Raw genomic sequence first — 6,464 nt, 5'->3', positions numbered from 1 at the left:
TATACTTTTACTGTATTTCTAGCTGAGTATTATATGGGGATAATAATTTTATGACCCGCATGCGGCCTCCTCAGCTTCGTCATTCTCACTTATGCTATGAGCAAACTCTGTTTCCTTACTCTTGTGTCAGCCACCTGCAAAGTCTCCACATCGTATAAAGCCTGTTTCTATGGCTTTCTGGCAGGACATCGGCCGCTAGTTTGGTGGCCGTGAAAAGACAACATCAGGGTAAGTGCAGTAGCTCATATTTTCCGATGTACTGCTTGTCTTATGCAAGCAGCCCTGGGCTGGAGGCAGTCCTGTATTAATGAGGCTGGAGGTAATGCTGTCACCTGCATACATCTTACTTTCCAATCTGCCCTCTTCTCTCAAGCGGGTAAAACTTCGACGCAGTCAGTGATTGTCACTCAGCTTTTCCAAAACCTTATGTCTAATCATACATGCCAACAGTCCAACATAATTACAGTAAGTCTATCAGAGCCTCTCCGTCCAGCAACTCTACACGCCAGTTAGTACTACATCAGGTAACTCACTAGCATAAACTCTGTGCAGACATTGAGTCAGCAATCTCTGCTCTGAAGTACAATACAGGATAAGTAACAAAATGTAGGTACCCAGTGACTTCACCAGCAGAAGAGTGAGTGCAGCTCTGAAGTATAATACAGGATGTAACTCAGGGTCAGTACAGCATACGTCATGTATGTATACAGTAACTCCACCAGCAGAATAGTGAGTGCAGCTCTGAAGTATAATACAGGATATCACTCAGGATCAGTACAGGATAAGTAATGTATGTATGCAGTGACTCCAGCAGCAGAATAGTGAGTGCGGCTCTGAAGTATAATACAGGATATAACTCAGAATCAGTACAGGATAAGTAATGTATCTATACAGTGACTCCACTAGCAGAATAGTGAATGCAGCCCTGGAGTATAATACAGTCTGTGATTCTGGATCAGTACAGGATAAGGCCCCCTTCACGCAAGGGTATTTTCGCTCGCCTAAGAGGTGTGTACTTTGCATGCGCATTGGCATATTTTACTGTACTTTTTCGCCCACAAGGCATGTTCATTTGTGCACCGATCGAATGGCTAATTAGTTTGAGCTCCAGATGTGTTCTTTTTTTTTTCTAATTTGTGTGACATGTAGACAACTAAGACCTCAGATGACCGATTCTGGGCCAAGACCTGAGACCGCCTTATAGAGAACGTCACTTTTGCTTCCCATCCATATTGAGCTCAGGACGGTGATTGTATGAGTAAATCCAGAATGTAAATCCAGAATGTCTAGAGAGGATTAGGAGTAGCCAGTTCTTCCAAGATGATACAAGTTGCTCCACCTGATATTATTCTCTCTGCTTCCTTCATATTGAATGTTTGGGAAACAATAATCTCCTTAGGAGATCCTGCCCTGTACTGATTTACTGGGCAAGTACCTAAATAACAATTCCCTAGAAGGTGTTGGGATCGCTCTCTCTACTAGGTGGACTATTACAAGGGGACAGTGGGCACACGGGGAGATTTACTTAGACTGATATTTTACTGGAGCGAAGAGCAACAAATGTTTTAACCTTTTCCAATCCACTGTCTGACGTCTGAAGACATTATGATTTAAGGCTGTACAGCTCTGATGTTGGAAGACGTCCGTCGGGGTTCTCTTACTGTATATTGCCAGCCTCTCTGCTGTCGGAGCCTATCCAACGTGTCCCCTCATGCAGTACTGGCTTTAGCCAGCATATAGCGCCATTGTATAATGGCAGAAAAAGAGTAAGCCCCCTAGGGAAACCAAGATACAGATTGGATTGGAAAGGGTTAAAAGGCAAAGCCTGAAGATGGTTTCACACAGGTGAGCGTGGTATTGGGCTCGTCAGTGTGCATTATACCCGCAGATGCAAGGCGGTTTTCAGGCAAAAATACGCCACATCGCTTCTGTGAAATTCCAATCCTCTCATGCATGTTTCACATGTGACAGGGGATCGAAAGTGTTTCCCATTGATGCCAATGGGGAACCTTGCATTTACTCGCATGCACATCACACGGCATCACACGATCGATGTTTCTAAGGTCCCATTGAAATCAATAAGCGATGTGTTTCGAGTTACATGAAAAAAATAGGACATGCTGTGAGGGAAAACATCGCTCATGTATGACTCCATTCAAAAGAATGGAGTCCATATTTGCGCAAGTTTTGTGCATCTCGCAACACACAAAACTCGCGCGAATAACTTGCATAATAAATCTGTCACGTTGTGTTTAACATGACAAGTAGAATACAGGCTGCCATCAACATTGCTTGATCAATTTGAATGGTTGTAGAGTGATTGCAAAATTTATTATATATTTATATCCGCTCAAAAATAAAGACTTGATGCTGATAATTTCAACAATATCAAATACTTGGGATTCTGGCCTTTTTTATGAGTCTAAGGCTAGCTTCACACGGGCGAGTGCGATATCAGGCCGTGAATCACAGCCCGATATCGCACTCCCCCACCCTGTGAAAGTCGCCTCGCATCACTTTGGGAATGAAGGGAACCTCACGGAGTTCTCCCATTGCTTCCAATGGGGCCTGCACTGCTGCCGCCAGCCCCTTTGAAAGCAAGGGGCTGTGATGCAAGATCACACAGGAAGATAGAACATGCCGCAATGTGTTTCCCGCATCACATTGCGGTGCGATGCAGGAAAACATCGCTTATGTGTATGACCCCATTCAAATGAATGGGGTTCATATTTGTGCAAGATTTCTGCGCATCAAAACGCACAAATCTCGCTCGATTTTCTCAGCCGTATAAAACCGGCCCAAGCTTATTCAGACGAGCGTGCCTGATTCTGAAAAACAGACTGTTAATAATCCACGTGTTTGTCTGTGTTGCATCTGTAAGCGTTGTGTGTGTCCGTTTTTTACTTACATGTGTCACCTGTGTGTCATCTTTTTTTTTCTTACGTCCAAAACGAGGAAGGGGTCCTAGTTTTTTTCCTGGTATTGCTTAGCAATGATCAGTAGAAGATAGAGCGCACTCGGATGTCACCTGCGCGAGTTCCAAATTTTTTGGCGCCCATTGACTTGAATGGTTGACTGCAATACAAGAAATTGGACCAAAATAGGACATGCCGCAATTTTTGTACATGAATCATCAGTCAGTGTAAGGACGTACATGTCTTCATAGCTCCATCAACTAATGAGTCCGTGTGACAGCACATGCATGTGAAAACTGTCTGTGTGAATAAGCCCTACATAGAATCAACTCATGGCAACTCATGGCAGACTTTTCGAGGATGCAAAATTATTTTTCAGGCCTTTTTGAGGATGCTTGAAATATAAGCCCTACTCCAAAATTAAGCCCTGCTAACAGTTAATTAAAAAAAGTCAATTTAAATAGTGTCCAGGCAGCTATACATGTAAAAAAGTTAAACCTTTTTGAACAAAAATTAATATAAGACACTGTCTTATTTTCGGGGAAACACGGTATCAACAAATAAGGGACCTTGCACACAGGATGGCATTAGTCCGCGCAGACACTTCTGCGTCACAATTTTATCCATATCGGGCTTGAATTCTGTACCTGTTAAGATACACAAGTTTTTATTTCAAAACCACAAGATTAAAATCTGCAGCGGAAAAGCTTTCTGTTGAGGAACTAAAGACGTCTTGCAGATTTCTAACATATAAAAGATGTAATTCCACAATTAAAGGGCTTATTCACATGAGCGTATATCGGCTGCTGTTTTCACGGTCGTCCGATATACGCTACCATCTAATGTATTGGATTCCAATGCATCAGATCACACAGGCGTGTTCTTGCGGTGTAAAAGCGCCCAGCCGGGCACTTTTACACCGGGCAGTAAACTATCTTCCTGGCCGGACTATGGCTGCTGCTATTGACTACTATGGGAGCCAATGACAGCGGCCAGAGAAGGGAGGTGGAAGAGAGTTTAGCAGTGTGACTGCTAAACTCCCTCCCCCTTCTCTTGTCCTCTCCACCCCTTGCTGCTGTTTACAATGGGGGGGGTGATGGGGTGGAGCAGGGCTGCAAACAAGGGGAGGGGGGCAGAAGCTCAGCTCTGCCCTGTCCCACCCACTCGCATTGCGAACAGCCTAGGGAGGGAGGGAAACGGGAGACGACATATACACCGAGCCTGTGCATCAGATGGCAGCGTGAAAACGAAGGCCGATAAACGCTCATGTGAATATACTCAAAGTCTGCATTAAAAAAAAATTCCGCATGACGTTCAGCAGTTAAAAACGCAAAAAATCCACATCTGCGCTGCGTCCTGTGGACAATTCCATCCTATGTGGAAGATCCCTCGGGCATTTCTGTTCTGTGTATGTATTTATTGACGTGGGAGAGTATGAGATCGTTCCAAGAAACTCGGACCAATAGTGCACTTGTAAATCTGTGATTGCAATGCATTTTATGAGAAAAATACATCACAGCGCTGCATATGCGATTTTTACACGTGTTTTTCATGTGTGTGAAATTCACACGTTTAAATAGGAAAAATAAAAAGTCACACCGCACTCGCATGTTTTTTTTTTCGTTTTTTTTTGCTTTACCCCCATAGAAAATAATGGATGATATCGCCCATAAAATAGGACATGCTGCAATTTTTCTATCTCGTAGCTTATCTCAGTTGCCCATGTGACTACACCTATTGCAAATAATGCGTCTCCCAATGCACAAAACTCACTTAATAAAATGGCCCTTATAAATATGGATTCAAGGTCCTTTTAGGGTGACTACCCACCAGCATTTTTTTCCCCTGCGAATTCGCTGCGTTTTTTTTTCCAATTGTCAATGGGACTTTCTAATGTTAAAAACGCATCGCACAAAAACGGCAACTTGCGTTTTTTGCCCCTTGCGTTTTTAACATTAGAAAGTCCCATTGACAATTGGGAAAAAAACGCAGCGAATTCGCAGGGGAAAAAAAAACGTAAGTGGGTAGGCACCCTTACATGGAGCAATGCTCTGCCAATCACAAGCGCTGATCAACAAGTTTGGAATTAGCCTGCCTGGCCCTCACGTAGGCGGATGCAGTCTATTAGGGACGAACAATAGTTCATATGATCATTTGTCCCCCAAAGAATATCCTCATCATTGGCAGCAGATCCCCCACTTACACAGGGTTATATAATACTGACAATGCCACATACAAGATGCGATCACCCGACGAGCGAGCAAAAGTCACCATTTCACTCGCTCATAACATGCTGTCACAAATTAGGAAAGGCGTTATATTTTCAGTGGATTCCGGGATATGTGAAATTTCAGAGCAATAACTGGAAACCAGCTTCCAGTCCCAGCAGACATGCAGCCAGCGTGCGCATGTGTCTAGTGATTGAGAACAGCGCCACACAGTGGTGATTTGAATAACTGCTTAAGTCAAGCTACTGCTGATAACAAAGAACGAAGTGCATGACATAATAATGTAACCGGCACGGTCATTTTAGACTATTGGGTTTTTACAGAGCAACTCATTGATTGTAAAGTTCTTTTCCCCCCGACATTACCTTGTATGTCCAGGTCTTCTCCCATTTGAAAAGTCACATCCGTTATATGAAAAGTTTCATAATGTACAGTTAAATGGGGCTGAGATGTTCAGCAGTTATCTGCACGACACCGGGGGCTATACTGTGCAGAGAAGGTGCCAAAGAGTTCCAAGCCCCTTCATTCTTGTGTTTGGTGGGGTTCTATGTGTCAATATGCCGTCACTTGCCCCGGCTGGAATACCCCTTTAATACAGTAGTAACGTAACAACTAGCAATGTAATGCTGTATTCTCCCCCAGAAGCATGATACTTAGGGAGAATATCTCTGACTGTGCGATGGAGCATGCCACATATAAAACTGGAGGTTGGTCTGCAGTAGGCTGGTAGACACCATGTTACCTGTACAATGGCAGGAGGCCTTAGGATTAGAGATGAGCGAGCATGCTCGGTTATGGCAGTTACTCGAGCGAGCATCGCTCTTCTCGAGTAACTGCATACTGATCCGTGCAGATGCGGGGGGGGGGGGGGGAGAGAGATCTCTCTCACTCTACCCCCGCCAACCCCCCGAATGTGCACGGATCAGTATGCAGTTACTCGAGAAGAGCGATGCTCGCTCGAGTAACTGCCTTAACTGAGCATGCTCGCTCATCTCTACTTTGGATGCTTTCATATGGGCGGAATTAGCAAGCAATATGCACCACAAAACACGACTTAATTTACCGCTGCAGAACCCAAAGGTCTACTTGCAGACTTTGATATGGGAGTGCTGGTACACTTAAGCCATTTTCAGTTCTTTACGGAGGCTATGGATTCTGGTGCAGAATTTACTGCGTCTCTTAGTGAGTAATGCGGCTATTTCCACCCATATGAAAGCACCGATCATGTACTCTACAGCACTGGAAGCATCTGTTTCCTGTCTGAGTGACTACAGATTCATTCACAAGAGGTGACTTATCTCACATCCGTACACTAGTGTGT

Source organism: Eleutherodactylus coqui, chromosome 6 (assembly GCF_035609145.1).
Source record: "Eleutherodactylus coqui strain aEleCoq1 chromosome 6, aEleCoq1.hap1, whole genome shotgun sequence".
In the NCBI taxonomy this organism is placed as follows: domain Eukaryota; kingdom Metazoa; phylum Chordata; class Amphibia; order Anura; family Eleutherodactylidae; genus Eleutherodactylus; species Eleutherodactylus coqui.
The sequence above is the reverse complement of the archived record's forward strand: the minus strand, read 5'-3'. Positions refer to the sequence as shown.